At 43.3% G+C, this 17731-nt stretch overlaps 1 protein-coding gene across 1 annotated transcript in view; it reads right to left on the minus strand.

Annotated features, from left to right (window-relative positions):
• CCDC117 (coiled-coil domain containing 117) overlaps nucleotides 1-17731 on the minus strand; it is a 753979-nt gene that overhangs the window by 470501 nt on the left and 265747 nt on the right. The gene's annotated exons all lie outside the window — the stretch shown is intronic.

Below are 17731 nucleotides of genomic sequence, written 5' to 3' on the forward strand. Positions count from 1 at the left end.
GAAGCCCACGTCACTGCTACACAAATGTCATCCATGGAAGCTTTGGAATGAAAAACAGCAGATGTGGCCATAGCTCTTGTGGAGTGTTCTTTAACTGGGCTGCCAATTTGAGGTTTTTCTTGTTGTAGACAAAGATAAAGCAATCTCATAGACAAAGATAAAGCAATCTCTTAGCCATTTAGATAATGTAACCTTAGAAACTGATTTACCCATGGAAGCACCGGAAAAGGAAACAAATAACTGGTCCAACTTCCTGAAATTTTTAATTCTGTTGAGGTAAAAACGCAATTGTCTGTGGACATCCTGTAAATGTAAACAGTATTCCCCTTTCTTAGAAAAATTAAGGAAGAACACTGGCAACTCAATAGATTGATTAATGTTAGTCTCAGAAACAACCTTTGGAAGAAAGGATGGACTGGTTCTCGGTGATAACCTTGTCCTTATGAAATATCAAGTATGAAGGTTTTGAAGATAACACATTAATCTCTGAAATTCTCCCAGTGGATGTAATAGCTATTAGGAAAATGGTCTTCCATGAAAGAAGCTTCAAATCACAGGTAGCAGCCACCTCAAAAGGGAATTGGGTCAAGGATTGCAAAACCATAGTAAGATCCCAGGGAACGAGAGGCTTCCTATAAGGCAGCTTTAACCTTAAAGTTCCTTTTAGAAAGGCCTTGCACAACTTATGTGAAATTAAAGATTGTCCTTCAAACCCATTATGTAAAGTAGAAATGGCAGCAAGCTGAACCCTGACAGTAGAAGAAGCGGCTCCTTGTTCGAAGAGCATATAGAAAAAATTCAAAATCTCTTCAACCAAAGTCAAGAAAGGATCAAGTTTATTGCGTACCCATAAAGAAAATCTTTTCCATTTGCTAAGGTAGAGTTTCCTTGTGAAAGGTTTATGGGAAGCTAGCAAAATGTTTCAAACAGGGGAAGAGAAGTTATTTCACCTGGCAATCAATGAAACTAGAGCAACCAAGCTGTGAGCATGAGGCTTTTCAGGCTGGGGTGAACTAGTCCCTGAGGATGGGACAGGAGATCTGGATCATGGTCCACAGTCCACGGATGTTGAAACAGGTAAGGCCAAAGAAAGAGAAACCAAACATGTTGAGGCCAAAATGGGGCAATGAGAATCTCTATGCTATTCAACCTTATGGCCTTTATGAAAAGGGGTATCAGAGGAACAGGGGGAAAAGCATGGAGTAATCTCGAGGGCCAATCATGAAGGTAAGCATCTCTCAGGGACTCTCCTTGAGGGAGGATTAGAGTGAAGCAGCTGCTGCACTTGTTGTTCTTGGGGCGATGCAAATAGGTCAAAGCAAGGCTGGCCCCAGTGACAGAAAATCTCCTTCGTTACCCTGGGATTGAGAAACCACTCGTGAGGCAAGAGGATGCATCTGGTCAATTTGTCTGCTATCACATTCGAGCTTCCTGGGATGTGTGTTTCTACCAGAAAGCAGTTTGAAGATATTGCCCATCACCACACTCTGAGAGCTTCTCGACACAGGGGGTAAGACTTGGTTCCACCTTACTTGTTGATGTACGAGACTACTGAAGTTATCTGACTGAACTGCAATCGTTCCTAGAGGGAGGACAGTTTGAAAGGCTTGCAACACTATCTGCAATGCCCTCAGTTCCAGAACACTGACATGTGGACTGGCCTCTAAAGGGGACCAAATGCCTTCACTGTCCTTCCCTGAAAATAACCCCCACACCCGATCTGGGAGGCATCCTTGGTCATGGTGACCTGGGGAAGAGAAGGAACAAATGGTCAGCCCAGAAGAATTTTCTCTGATTCCCTCCACCAAGATAAAGCCTTCTTGCACCAACTAGTGATTTGGATGCAATGAGAGAGAGGATGAGTGAGGATGGACCATTGGGAGGATAGAAGCCACTGTTGTATTCTCATGTGGAATCTTGCTAGAGGTACTAATGTGCTGGCTGCCACCACTGATCCCAGTGCCTGTAGAACTAGAAATGGGGGAACATCGTCATTGGAAAGATTTAGGTCTACCTGTGATCTTATTTTCTGCAGTCTGTGAATAGGAAGGGAGGATATGGAAGAGGTTGTACTCAGGCTGGCAACAACGAATTCCAGTTGTTGGGTGGGACTTGATTGAGATTTGGTGAGATTCACCATTATCCCTAGGCAAGAGCAAGTGTGTAGGGCAAAATCCCTTGTCTGTTCGAGTAGATGCTTGGTAAGGAGCCAGGACATCTTCTGAGGGTGACCAGGGGAAAGCTCCCCATCATTGAAATCTGTGTCTTCTGTGAGAGATTCTTTGGGGAATCGAGGTGTTTCCTCTTACACAACCTCTTCACAGGCACATCCTCAGCGGGAGCTTCTGTTGAGGAATCGGAAGAGGCAGGGCCTTGTGCAGGGGTGTCCTGCAGTGCCGGTGCTCGCTGTCTGGGTGTGGAGGTTGGTGGAAGCTGTGGACCAGAGGAGATTCCAGGGAAAGTCTCTGATGGGGGAATAGACCAGCTGGGAGCCTGCAATGGCCAAGGTCCTCTCCATAACTTGAAAGGCAGATCCCCCCAAGAGGAATGGGAGCCTAGAATTGGTAAAGACAACCTCAGAACTGTGGTCCCACCCCGATCTGAGGAATCTACCAAAGTCAGAGCTGAGGAAGAGCCCACAGGCAGTGTCATGGAGCTATGACCCCAGCAGTCCATTGGTTTCGAAGCAACCAAGGAACACAGGGTGGAGACTGGAGCTGAAGACATGGGAGCTGTCAGCACCAGGACAGCCAGAATCGGGGAAGTCGGAGCCGAGGTCTCTAAAGCCACAGTGGTTAGAGGAGGAAGTTCTGGTGGAGTCCATGGAGAAAGATGCCTATTTCCAGAAGGGATTGAAGCCTGGAAAGAAGTGGAGAGACCCCTCACCACGAGGAGCTGCTCCACCAACCACACAGCATCAACTTCTGCCAGACTCCTAGAGGACCATATACACTAGGCTGAAGGAGATTCTGACCTCTCCAAGAAGGGACTAGTTAGTTGCCCCATGAGAGGTTCGAGTGAAGGGGAGTATCTGATTCTGGGAACCGAAAAACACCATGGTGCCTGGGCTATAGGTGCCAGGGAGGGAACCACTGCCAGCACCATTGTAAACAGCACCAAAGAATAAGGGGAGCTTTCAATGGTCAGTACCGAGGTGGCTGGCAGCAAAAGTGGAAGCACCACCACAAATGATACTGAGGAATGGTGGGCCACTTTCAATGATCGGCACCAAGGTGGCTGGTGAAAGTGGAGGTGCAACAGTAGTCACCATTACCGGAACCAATGAAGACGGTCCTGTAGGTTTACTTCTATCTACCTTCGGATCCGCAAAAGCTGTGGGAATCAACAATTTTTACTTTTTTGGAGCCAGAGCCAAAGGAGACGTCAGCACTGAGTGATTTCTCTGTTTTGAGGAAGATGAAGGAGAAGACCCCTCGGATTTGGGATCAGCAGAAAAGGTCTCTTCAAAGGAAGTTTTCAATAGACCTTTTAAAATCAACTTGTTCATTCTCTCAATTAGGGCATGGTTACTAAAGGCAACACAAATGTCGCACTGCTGATCTAAGTGTGCCGGGCCCAAGCAATACATACAGGATAAATGACCATCAGAGTTTGGCATTTTTCTGCCACAACCATAACAGGATTTGAAACCAGTAGATCCCTTGTTTTTTTTTCTGCCATATTGAAGGACAAGGATCAACGGCAGATACACTCACTTCAAAAGCACGCACACACACACACACACACACACACACACACACACACACACACATGCAAAAGGAAGAAGAAAAAGAAAAAGGCTACCAACAATGGTAACAAAATCCACCAGATGGTAGTGGAAAGGGAAAGAACTACCAACAATGGTAGGACAGATACCCAACAGTACGAAGGAAAAACACTCACTCCAAACAAAAGGTAAGATTAAATGGAGAAAGAGAGAGTACTATAAGGGTATACAAGTAAACTAAATGGGTAGGAAAAGAAATTTCGAAAATAGAACTTGAATAAACAATTTTTTTATTTAGCTCAAGGAGAGTTCAGCTGACATGTCTTTATGAGAAGAGTAGCAAACGAGATCCAAGGTAATATAGAGAAAGGCATTCTGGGTAGGATCTTGGCTCAGGAGATTTTTTTGGCTTACATGAGCTATTGGAATGGCAGAGCCAGTTTGGAAACTTAAATCAAGGATAAATGAAGACTGACATCAGATCACATTTAAGCTTCTGTAAAGTCTTCCCCTTGCCTTGGAGAGACTTAAACAAACCAGCACCTGCTTCTCCAAACAAAAGTTTATTATCCAGAGGAACACTCATCAACTTAGCCTTAATATCATCAGGTAAAGACTGAAGCCTAAGCCAAGAAAACCTCCTCATTACTGAGCCAAAAGCAGTAGCCCTAAAAGAGGCATCTGCTGTATCATAACTACGTTTGATAGAATGATGAACTATTTGAGAGGAAGTTCCTAGCAAGAAAAGAGCAGAAGATTTACTCTCAGTGTCTGGAAGATTAGAAAAAAGCTGCCAAGCCTGAGAAAGAAGAGCCTGCACCATACCTAGATAGATTTGTTTGATAAGTAATTGCTCTAAAAGCTAGGGTAGCAAAAGTATACACACCTTTGCACCCAGCCTGCAAATGGTTCTGCTGTCCTTGTCACAAGAGAGTAACTTGGATGAAGGAAGCAATACAGGAGGCTTATTAGAGGCTAGAAGATACCCTATAAAACCCCATCAGGCTTCTTGGGACCAGGGGGACAGAGAATTAGAGGCATTGGATAAAACATCCAGTAAAAGCAGCCAAAACATGAGGAATGGCTGCAGGTTTAGGAAATTCCATCAGCAAGTAACTCATAGTAACTCTTATGGATATCAGAGACCTGAGCATAATCCCACTTAAAAAATTCTATCATCCTAGAGATTGTGTCCCCAAAGTTAATTTCCTCAGGAGAATCAGGACTATTAGATTATTCCCACTAGTCCAAAGGAGACATAATCTGAGTAGAATAAGCAAGGGATTCTTCATCAGAATCCAACTCTTCCTCAGAAAATTCAGTTCTCTGGGCCCTTTAAGTAGAGAAGGAGACCAAGGAGTAGCAAGAAAGTACAGTTGTGTACACTTACCATAAATGTAGATGTTGAGAGTGTATTCACTGTTGCAGCCCTCACATATGGGTTATCCGGCTCCCGGAGGCCCTCAGTTAGCCCAAATACCAGAGTTCTTGGTATATGACATTGGCTGTGGCTGGTTGTAAAATTGATGTCAGTACGTCAGTTATAAAAGGAGGCAGCCGAAGCCATTTCCTCAGTTTTTCTTGCCTCAACTGTCAGAAGCCCCCAAAAGAAGGCCAATCCAGGAATGGTAGCACCCTAGACACGTCATACAAAAGTACAAATCCATAGTCTGTACCCTTAGGAAAAAGGGGGGAATGGAGGGTGGGAAACCAGGACTGCAACAGTGAATACACTCGAACATCTATGTTTATGGTAAGTGTACACAACTGTACTATCTTCTTCATGTTTCACTGTTGCAGTCCTCACATATGGGTCGATTCCCAAAGACCAGTAAGAAGACAAAGGGGGAAGGAAGACTTACAGATTAAGGGTTGGTAAGGAGGCCTTGCAAAACTGTTTTGTGAAAGTATGGTCAGAAGACCAAGTAGCTGCTTCCAGAAAGTCCTTAGTAGGCACACCTCTCAGAAAGGCTGCAGAGGTAGAGGCTGCTCTAGTAGAATGGGTCCTAATACCCTGAGGGGGAACCTTCCCATGCTGCAGGCAACAAAAGTGAATACAATGAGCAATCCATTTGGAGATAGATTGTTTTGAAATAGCTTTACACTGAGCCCCAGGAGCAAAACTAACCAATAACTGTTCAGATTTTCAAAAGGATTTAGTCCTGCCTAAGTAAAATCTCAGCTGTCTATGCACATCAAGAGAGTGCAGAATCTTTTCCCCTTTATTTTGAGGGTTGTTGAAAAATGTAGGCAGGTGAATAGACTGGTTAAGGGTTAAACTGGAAACTACCTTAGGCATAAAGGAGGAATTGGTTCTTGGAGAAACTCGATCTGAGTGTAAAATAATGAAAGGTTCTACTGCCATTAAGGCTTGCAGCTCAAATACCCTTCTAGCTGAAGTAATAGCTAAAAGGAAAGCAATCTTCCAGGACAGTCACTTCAAATCTGCAGAGACAGCTGGTTTAAAGGGAGGCAGAGTAAGTTTTTCCAGGACAAAATTAAGATCCCAAGCAGGAGTAGGAGCTCTTCTTGGAGGTCTAAGATTACTAGCTCCCCTCAGGAACTGTTTCAAAAGAACAATGAGCCGAAATTGTTGAAGCGTGAATTCTGATTGAAGAAAAAGAAAGTCCACCATTAAGCAATCCTGCTAGGTAGTCAAGAATGAGTGAAAGAGAAGGATGAGAAGAGTCCTCTCCTTTAGCTAGCATCCAAGAGCAAAATCTCTTCCATTTATCTGCATAGGATTTTCTTGTGCTAGGCCTCCTGTCCCCCCATGCAACATCTGAGGCATCTGTGGTGAGAGACTGGCTGGCAGGCGGTGGGCGAAAGGCAGACCCTTGTTCGGAGAACAAGATGTCGCCCACCACAGGAACTCCATTTGTAGACAGGGAATCAGGGGAAGAATAAAGTATAAAGTTTAAGCCCTGTGTGTGTTGACACCAAAGATTCTTGAGGTACCACTGAAGTTTTCTCATATGCAGCCCTGCATATGTGATCATCAAAATACATGAAGCCATGAACCTCAGTGCTTGCAGGAATTGCCTTGCAGAGAGCTGGGTCATGCCTGCCAAGTTCATGAAGTAAGCAGAAAGATCTTCTTGCTTCTGTTGAGGGAGGAATACCATCAGGGTGTCTCTGTATTCAGACTTGCTCCCAGGAAAACTATCTCCCTTGAAGGAACCAACTTTGATTTCTTTTCACTGACAGTGTAACTCAAAGAGGTGAGAATGTTCTTCATGAAATCCAAATCCTTTTCTAATTGTTCTGGGGAGTGAGTTTGAATGAGACAGTCATCCAGGTAAGGATAAATTTGAATGTTTCTCTGTCTGCAAAAAGCAATGGCTGGAACCAGGCACTTTGTAAAAACTCTGAGAGCAGTAGATAAGCCAAAGGGCAATGCAGAGAATTGAAAGTATTGTTCCCCAGCCCTGAAGTGAAGGAACTGCCTGCAACTTTCTCTTATTGGGATGTGCAGATAAGACACTTGAGATCCAAAGTTACCAGCCATGAATCCTTGCCCAGCATTGGTAGTAATTGTTGAAGCGTGAGCATCTTGAATTTGGGAATCACCGGAAAAGTGTTTAGAATGGACAGATCCAGAATAAGGTGTCAGGTGCACCCTTTTCTTGGGTACCAGAAAAAGCCTTGACTAAAAACCTAGGCCTGCCTGATTTGCAGTAACTAGCTCTATGGCCCCCATAGTCAGTAGAGAAGAAATATGAATTTATACCTCTGTCTTGAGAGTTTTGGGTATGTCTGGGTACCCTTGTAAAACAGGCAAGGTGTGAAAGTAAAACTTGTAACCTTGGTTTACTATATTGAGCACCCATTTGTCATCTGTGATGGTAGAACATACCTCTGAGAACCTGGCTAACCCTTCCCCCCAAAAGGAAACCCAGGGTCTGCAGAGGTAGGAACAAGAAGGCCGGAGTCATTGAGAATGCTTGCTTTAGGAAGCTGGTTTAGAACTCCCTGATTTAGCAGAAAAAGAATGCCATTGTTTTGCCCTTTGAGGGTCAGAAGCCCTCTGGAAGATCTGAAACCCCTAGGCTTAGAGCGACCCTACTTGCCAGGATCAGGGAAAGACCAATTCTTGGAAGGATTAGCTTAGTATTAACCTATGAACCTATTGCAGCACAAAGTATTTAAAGGGATAATTGGCTAAGCTTAAAATGGCTCAGAAGGGCAGTTAGCTTAGTCCTAACCTATGAACCTATAATGCCTACTAAACCAAGGAGGCTGAACCTGAAGGAAATCTTTTACAGCTTGCATAGATTTTGCCTTATCCTCCAACTTTTTCAGTACCTCCTCAGCCTTATTGCAAAAAAGATTGTCCTTGTGCAAAGGAACATCCAGCAATTTAGACTTAACTGGTTCAGAAAGAGGCTGCTCCCTGAGCCAAGCATGCTTTCTAATTACGGAACCAGTGGCTGCTGCTCTGCAGGAAGCCTCCAAAGTGTCAAAACCACAATGAAGTGAATGCTTAGTAACCAAAGTGGCAGAATTCAGTAAGTCTTGTAAATCTTTGTTTTCCGTCATGGAAGGAATATCTCCAAGTTTAGCCTTAGTAGCCTCCAGCGTATGTTGCTGATACTTAAGCATGTGAAAAAGACAATTCACGGATCTAATGGCAAGAGTTGCAGAAATATAGACTTTTTTACCCCACCTGTCCAAGGCCCTAGATTCCTTATCAGAAGGCACAGGGTTTCTAGCAATAGTAGCCTTAACACCCTTGGGGCCTTGAGAAATAATTTCTGGATCAGCAGTAGGGTTTCTAAAAAGGAATTGATAAGATTCAGGAACCCTGTAATATCTATCCGGTTTTCTGGGGGCAGGAGGAACAGAATTAGGAGTTAAAGACTTTTCCACGAAAACATCATCCACAACTTCCAAAACTGGAGGTACAGCCAGAGGCTTATGCTGAGGCAAATCTAAAAATTCCCCGATTCTTTTCTTAGACTGTGGAAAATCCTGAAATTCCCATTTAAAATGCTCTCTAAGAGTATTCAAAGTATCCCCAAAGGAAAAAACTTCTGGAGGGGTGGCAGAAGGGATAGAGTCCTCAGCATCAGAATCCTCAAAGCCAGAAAAAAGTTGAGAATTTCCTTCTTCACCAGCAGACATACTGGAAATCTCAGAATCTGAGACAGACAAAACATCAGGAGAAAATTCCCTAGCCCTCTTTGAAAGGGGGGGAATGAGAGCCCCTAATCAGGGAAAGAAGATCACCAGCCATCTTTACCAACTGGGACTGAGTTACAGAAGGGGAGGCTGACGCCTGCTTGTGAGTAGGTTTGCGGCTGGAAGGTTTATTAGCAATTCGGAGGGACTCGGGAGGCCTAGCAACTGTAGAAGTCTGAGCTAGGTAATGGGTCTGGTTCTGGTCTCATGCTGAAAAGAAGAGTCGTCAGAAGCCGGTGCCTGCAAAGTGGCTCCAGACCCATCTGAGGCAGCGATAGGCGGAGAGTCTGAAGATGAATTAGCAGCCTGAGGCATGGAGGACTCTGTAAAGGTCTCGGCAGAGGCTTGCGGCTGAAAATCTGCGGACTGCAGGGGCTGTGAAAGCGCCTCACTGACTACCGCTGTACCGACGACCAATTTCACCAGTGCGTCGTCAGCAGATTTAACCCTAGGCCTGTCGAGGTCCTTGTCTTTGCGTTTCCTAGGAAGATCCGAAGTCGGGAGACCAGAAGACGCCATACCGATGAACTTAGGCCAGACTCCGAAATGCTTATACAAAATCTTAGCTCTACGGCGTATGGTACGCGGGTTAAAGGAAGCACAGAAATCGCAGTTAGGGAAGTCGTGCTCAAGGCCCAAATAAGTTATACAACAGGAATGGAAATCATGGTGCGGAATATGTTTTCCACAGGCAAGACAGTTATTAACTTTATCTGACATTCATTAAAGCAAGAAAAGAGGATCCCCAACGGGGTAGTTATCTGAAGGCGTCTTCAACTTGGTAGTCGGAAAGCAAAACAAAGGTAAACGGCCAATTGCATCTGCTTCAGGCTCCGGGGCAAGAAAGACTGGGGAAATGGTGTTGGCTGCCTCCTTTTACGCACTGACATCAGTTTTACAACTGGTAGCAGCCGACATCATATACCAAGGACTATGGTATTCGGGCCGACTGAGGTCTACCGGGAAGCCGGATAACCCATTTGTGAGGACTGCAAAAGTGAAACATGAAGAACATCTGAAACCCTTTGAGGAGGCCTTAATGACAATTAAATAACCCCTGAGTAAAGGCCTGCTACTCACTTTGTGGATCTCTAGGAGCAGAAGAAACATGTTTAGTTTTCTGTTTCTTTTCTGAGGGAACATCCACCCTAGAAAAAAGAAAAAGCTCTGATTCAGGATGGCATTTGACAACCGCAGTAGGAACTTCTTTCCTAAGAAGAATCTGTGGAACACCCCTTGACCCCTCAGAAACAATCAACCGTGGTTCCCCCTAAATGTCTGAAATGGACACCTGCAAAGCCTCGTAGAATGTATTTCCACAGCAGGGAATCCCATACATGATGAATACTGCAGCAGGAAATGTAAGGACATCTTCCCTGACTTTACTCTGTCTGCATTTTCTCTAGAGACTGCAACAAACTGCTGGTCAGCTCCCTCTAGAATCTAGTTAAATGCAATATATAATATAAAGCTCATATGGAAAAGGTTCCCAAAGCATAAACACACCTTTCAAAACAGTCTATGGTCCTGGACTCTCAGTTAGTTTGATAGCCCACAGAAATCTCCAAGAGTTCTTTCTTGGTGGCTGCTGCAATAACAACCGATTCCAAAGGAAGGCCCTTACTTAAGTGTTAGTAATCCTTTTGGAGAGGTACAAGTACTTCATCTGGTTTCCTAGTAATAGGTTCTATAACATCTTGATCTTTTCATACCCTCTGAGACACCACATCTATTAACTTGTCAGCAGAAGATCCAACAAGGCAGTGGAAAGACCCAATTCAAAGGCCTCAAGACAATCCTCCTCATGAGGCAAAGGGTATCAGTGTGCCAATTGCTCATCTGTACTAATATTTCCTGGAGTTCATCAAATGAAGCTTCTTCAGGGGGAGAACTGAGGGAACCACCTCCTTCATCAAGGTCTGAGTCTTCTATTAGAGACTCTTGAGGGTAGTCTAAGTGCCCAGCTTTGTGCTAAACTAGTAGTCGATGGTACCACTAATACTGAACGTGAGGAAATTGTCAACCTGCTAGTTGACATATTTACAGCAAACTTCACCCCCCCCCCCGTCCACACCAGTCATTTCCCAAAGCATACTGGCCACCAGTATCTAGTATCTCCAACAGTAGGTCATAATTGTGCTCTCCAAGGCCAAAAACATGGACTTTAAGGGGCCAAATAACATCCCAGACTGCTTACTAAACAGTCTAAAACAGGACCTAGCAGAACCACTTGGCACTCTCTTTAACCACAGCCTAAGCACCGCTTTGTTCCAGCAGAGTGGAAAACAGCAACAGTAATCCTCTTGCCACAAAGGGAGTCCATCAACCAACCTTGGAAACTACAGACCCAAAAGTCTAACCAGCCTCATCTGCAAGGTCATGGAAAGAATCATCATGGACCTTATTAACAAAGACATAGATGACGTTAAAACTCTTAATCTGACCCAATTTGGCTTTGTTAAGGGTAGATCACGCTTCTTATACCTAGTGGACTTCTTCAAGAAGGTCTCCAAAGACCTGAATGAAGGTAAAACAGTAACACCACCTATCTTGACTTGACCAAGGCCTTCGACACAATCCCCCAACTCAGGTATCATGGAGAAACTTTCCCGGCTGGGGATTAACCCATACGTCACTAGAGGGGTAGCCAACTGGCTCGCAGACAGAATGCATACAATCAAAGTTGGGGATTCCACCTCTACCAGTAGACCAGTTACCAGTGGTGTACCACAGGGATCTATGCTGGGCCCTCCACTATTTGGAATCTACTTCTCGGAAATCCAGGAGAAAGTAGACGGCATGTGGCTTACCAAGTTCACGGACTACTGCAAACTAAGTGCAATCACATAGTCTTCTAATGATGTTAACAAACTACAAAAGGGGTTAACACAGACAAACAACTGGTGCCAAAGCAACAGACAAACTAAATGCAAAAAAGTGCATTATTATCCCCTTTGGCAAAGGGGAAGTCCCTGAAAGTTACAGTGTAGACAGTACCCCCACTAAGCTCTAACTTAGTGGTGTGGGATTTGGGGACACAGGTTGATAGTAAACTAAATTTTGATCCCCATGTATCCACAGTGGTAAGGAAAGCCTTCTACATTGCACATCTCTGTACTCGACTCTCAGACTACTCATACAGTACAACACTCCACTGTGTATGTACCTCACCAGACACCTGCAGCAGCTGGAGAGAACGCAAGAGGCTTCTCATCAAGAAAATTCAGGGACTTCAAAACATGACCTACGTGGAAGACTGAAAGCCCTGTCATTGTACTCTGTATCTTATAGGCTGATGAGAAGCGACCTGTGCCTGGCCTAAAGAGCAGTCTCTGACCCAGCCCTAATGGAAATGCTGCACATCCACAAGTCAAATGGGACAACATTCACTCGTTCCAAGGATCTTAACAAAGCCTGTGACATTAACAGGACATGTTGGAGAGACGGATACGTCTCCCAGGGACTGCCACTACTCTACAATAAACTCCCAATTTACATGAAGCAGAGCTCTTCAATGATCCTATTTAAGTGCAACTTGGACAACTGGATGGGAGATCGTAAATTCATCCTGGGGGTGGCACCTATGCCCCTTTTGGATAGGGGGAGTTGGTGCTGATCACAGATTCCCGCTGCAAATATAGACCATCTATCACGGTCAATCAGAGAACACAGGTATAACATGGGTGGGCTTGTAAAGGCTCTATGGCCATTAGCCTAGTAACCTCCTATGAACTTACACTTCCTGTGTGGGGGAGAAGAGTCAGGAGTGTTGTGGTAATCTTGAATAAGGGATGGCTCAAGGATCTTTAAAGCAGACTGTTTCTGGGAGGAGCAATGAGAAGCTGTAGGCTCAGATACATCAGTAGGTGAGGAAGGATCCAGGGGAAAAAGAGAAATCCACTTCCTCAGAAGAAGGACTGACTAAAATTTTCTCAAATGCCTTGAAAGGTGAAGTTAGAGCTAGAAGAGCTGAGGAAGACAATCTCAGATCCAGTCTTGAAGGCAAGGTATAAGAATCCAAATATTAATCACCTGGCACCAGTGACCCAACTGGATCCACGGCAGAGAACAGACAGTCAAGCTGTTGAATGCTGAACCACCCAGAGGCAAAGACTGCTCCTGAAATCAATTATGTTTTACCCTCTTAAGTCCTCCAGTCCTGTACAACTTCAGAGTCCTATACAACCAAGATGATCAGTGCCTACCTCTCCGCTCCAAGGCAAGTCAGCTCCAAAGAAATCAAAACAGTGTATGTCGTTATAGTAGAAGACGTTGAAGATTCAAGGGATGTCCTGAAACTGTCAGCTCTAATAAAGGAACCACAGAAAAGCAGCAAGAAGAAAGGTTGGTAGGCCAGCTCTCTCCATTCTCAGAGTCAGGGATGAGAGGGGAAAAGACTTTCACCTCTATCTGAGCCTTAAAGGATCTCTCATCATCTTATCCTAATACAAAGATATTTACTAAGATGCTGAAGGACCTTATAGACTGGTCTGATGTAGCCGAAGCAGAACCAGAGGTCAAATATTATGAGAGCTCCTTCTCGGAGGATCTCGAGTCTGGCTATGAAATTCTCAACACGTGAAGAGAGGTGTGGGATAACTATCAGACCAGACGAGTCTGAGAAATGCAGTAGTCAGATCTGAGCTACAGTCACGGGTGGAACAGAGGATGCGGAAAGGTTTTGTGACCTGGAAATTTTCAGTCATGGACTCGGAAAGAGGAGAATCTGAGGATCCCTTTTGTTTCTCCTTTTCTTCTTCTTTCTGCTCTGCTTTTAATCCATTACACTTGATTCTTCATTTTTGACTTGTTCTTATCTGTCTTTATCACTAGTTGTTGCACTTTGTTCCTGAGCATCTTTGGGTGACCCTGTTAAAAGCTCTCTTCCAAATGAGGCAAAAATGTCACAGTTAGTAGAGGAGAAATGGTCCTATCCTAAACAATGCATGCAGTGAGTGTGTGGGTCTCATGGCAGGATTTTATCCCATATTTAAAGGAATTTTTTTAAAGCCCAAAATCTTTTCCATGATGTTGGAAGATGGACAAAGTCCAAAACCCAAAGCAACAATAGAAGGTCTGTTAAAGAATGGTTTCCTGTCGATCCATTAACAACACTCTTATGTGATGTACAACTGACAGGAAGAGAGAGAAATGAGTTTCACATATATGGGGAGTGCAGGGGTGCTTGCCTCCTGCAAAAATACTAACCTCCCAGGTTAAACAAAACTCGTTTCACACATTTTTTGTTGATAAGGCACCACTCGATGAAAGTGCTGTTGATAGACTGACATGTATCCCAAAGAGGCCGAGAGAAGAGGGAAAGAGACAGATTTTTTTTTAACCATAGACAAACACAAACAGAACAAAAAGAGTTAAGAATAAGGAAAAACTGAGTTAAATTTTGTACAAAAGACAAGAAAAAATATTTATCTATTTGAAGCAATGAAGATCGAGGGGAGAGCTGGAAATAACATCTACTATGTAAGAGTGGCAAATGAGATTTGGTGATAGAATGCCAGTAGAGGGAATTTTGGGAGAGAACATCTCTACAGTTTTTGCTGGCTTGGATCTGCGTTGATTCGAATAACCCAGCTGTTGAGACAGATAAGAAGGGACAACACAAGTTCTGTATGTAAAATGGAAAGCTTCCGTATACACTTTACATATAGGGGACATAAGGTTCAATGGCAGAAATGCTAGAGAATGGAAACACTGGTATCATGGAAATGCCACTGAGCACAATTAAAAGAAATGTTCTAAGAAGGGGTGCTTAAAAAAACAGCTGGTTAGTGTTCTAGATCTACATCACAAGATTACTCATAATGGCACTTTTAATGCTGAACCATGTATGGGACTACACTGTGAGAAATCAGTGTGGAATTTCAAAATATATTATTTCCAATACTGTAGTTCTAAACCTCAGAACTTCAAGAGCCACACTAGATGTCTAAAAAGTGCAAGTACATGCTGGAAGACGAAAAACACATACACACAAACTTTAGATAGCTTACATAGAAGGGAGGTTCTCTCTCATACTCCATATAGGGGCTTTCTCATACAGACTAACATTTCAGATGAAGCTCTAAGATACAAACTAACACAAACATTTTAACTGCAAATTCTGATAAGTGAACCGTCAGTGACAAGACTACAGTCAAAATTATATTTATTTATTTATTGATTGGCATTTGTTTACCGGGAAAGTCTACTGGGCCAAACAGAGACCATTTTCAGTGGAGGCCCAGGGAGGAAGCTCCACAAGAAACACAAATAGAATATATAGTACAGCACAGGCACATATTTAGAATATCTACAAAACTGTTAGGAAAAATATCACTGCCCACTGCCCGCTGCAATCTGTGCACTTTTGTATGAAGGACTGCAAAAGTAATCAGATCTGAATAATCATGATTCAAACACTCTTTACCTAGGTACTTTCCCCCCGCTATGCCTGCTGAGCATGAAGCGAAGCCCCCCCCCCCCATGAGCTCAGCCCATTTATTCACCCCATCCTGGGAATTCCCCAGTATGGCAAAAGCAGGTTGAGAGGGGTCCACAGAACAAGGCACACTGATGGCTCATCTGCCCTCACCAGCATCTTGGTTCTGATAGTGTATTTGTATGTCCCTAATGCTACCACCTTCTGGCTTATGTGCACTTGCATAACAACATGAGTGTCCTATTCCCTTTCCCCTATGTCTGTGTAGTCAAACAAGCATGCACGTATACACAGAGACACAAGCATGCAAGGGCTACAGTCACCAGCTTGAAACTGCAAAGCCCACGTCCTCCAGTCCTGAACACATTGGCGTCATGCAAGCCTCTATTTGCATGAGAAGCAGCTGGTCTGACTAGCAACTGGTGTAATCTGCTCCCTCAATCCATCTTTTCCCTACCCACCTCTCATAGTGCCCAAGCAGTTCAGGTCTGGTCATTTGGGTCATAATCAAGACTTTATTTATCCCTCTATGCCACACAGCCGGGGACATGACTCACACAGTCTTAAAATCTGATCTTAAACAAACATCATTGGACCAAGAAGATTTTGATACTCACTACTCATCCTTTAAGACTTCTCAACACTCATACTTTTTCACAACTTACGTGTATCTAATCATTTTTATGTTTTCATCATTTACCCAGTTGATGAACATAATTTACTTGCATCTGATTGCTAATCTATAATTTTGTCCATTTTGTATTAATTTTGTTTAAAAATATTTATTTTTTTGCAATGACCAATTCTCAATTGGAATATATACTGAACGATTTTCTCCCAGGGCTTCTGCTGAAAATTAGCTTTGTGTCCAGCCACACCCTCTTGGTTAACAAATATAAATAAACTAAATGACTCTGTCTGTTTGAGAAACTTTAGAAAAGCCTTCAAACATTATGTTTTACCCTCAAGTTTAAAACAGCTGCAAAATAAAAATCAACATTTGGACTCCCAACAGTTATTTAATATCCTTAGATGTTCCATTCAAATCAGAAGCTGGAGGACTTTAAGTGCCAATGTGTTAGGCGCTGCTGCCCACAACATCAGAATACTTTTCTGACTTCCAAGATGGCTGCCCATTGAACAACAGCTTGACTCTAGCTCTCCCAGTGTGAAAATAAAAACTTAACAGAGAAGGCCAGTAGAAGTTTGTGTTTAAAAGTAACTTGCTAGTAGTGTACTGCCTGGATGCCAAGAAAAAAGAAATACAGAGGTCCTGGAAAAAATCAGCTACAAAAAGTGAAGAAACACTGACTGGATGAAGTTCGGCAGCTGTTCAGCAAAAAGCAATGCGACCTTCAGAAAGCTACAAGACAACTGTGCACAGACATGGTTAAAATAAATGAAACACTGATGGAATATATCAACACAATCAAACGGCTGGAAAAAATGGAAGAAGCTTTAAACAGATATTCAGATGAGGTGATAAAGCTGCAAAAATCAGAGGCTGAAATAAAGAAAAAGCTGGCTGAATATGAGACTGCTCAGGAAGAGATATAATAGTAGAATTAGAAGACACAGCACATTGGAAAAACCTGAGATTTTCAGCTATACCAGAGAAGCTGGAAGGAACAAACTGCATTCATTTTATGAAAGCACACAAACAAGCAACTGGACTGGTATTTCACAGCAGGAGTTGTTAGTTGAAAGGGCATATCATGTGCATGCTCCAAACCTGGCTACGAGATAGCAACTTAGACCTTTAACAGTAAAGATGCAATCCTACCAGCAGAAGGAGTTGATTCTGACAAAACTGTGGCAGAAGGACAAAATACTAAAAGTGGGAGACAGCAGAGTGCTTGTATAAAATGATTACTCTTTGTATACCAGGCAGAAGAAGAAGAGTAAATTCATTACACTATTCAGGAAATGTTGAGACGTAGGTGTGAGATTCAAACTATTGTACGCAGCTGTCATCAATGCATTCTTCCCTGGAGGGACAAAATCAGTTTTTGATGAAATACATGCTAAGGAAATACAAAAATTTGTCCAAAAAAAGTGAGCTGTGAAACAAAAGGAGATTCTGCTTCTTATTCTTCTGGTAATAAGAACCACAGAGAGACTGTACCTTTGAAACCACTTCCACTGTTTCAATGGAAAATGTTGTAGAGAAGGAAGGGATCATGACAGTTGAGTAGAAGAACTGAGAGTATGCTGGAAATGAAGCAGACACAGGATTTGGGAGAGGGAGATGAACAGTAATGAAACCAGTAATCTAATGTGGGATTACAATGCAATAATTATATTTGTGAACTATGACAGAGCAAGAAATCTGGAAATACTGGACTTTTTCCGAATCTGTTGGACTTGTAGGGGACTCTAAAGTA

Source organism: Protopterus annectens, chromosome 4.part0 (genome assembly GCF_019279795.1).
Source record: "Protopterus annectens isolate FY-2018-M chromosome 4.part0, PAN1.0, whole genome shotgun sequence".
In the NCBI taxonomy this organism is placed as follows: domain Eukaryota; kingdom Metazoa; phylum Chordata; order Ceratodontiformes; family Protopteridae; genus Protopterus; species Protopterus annectens.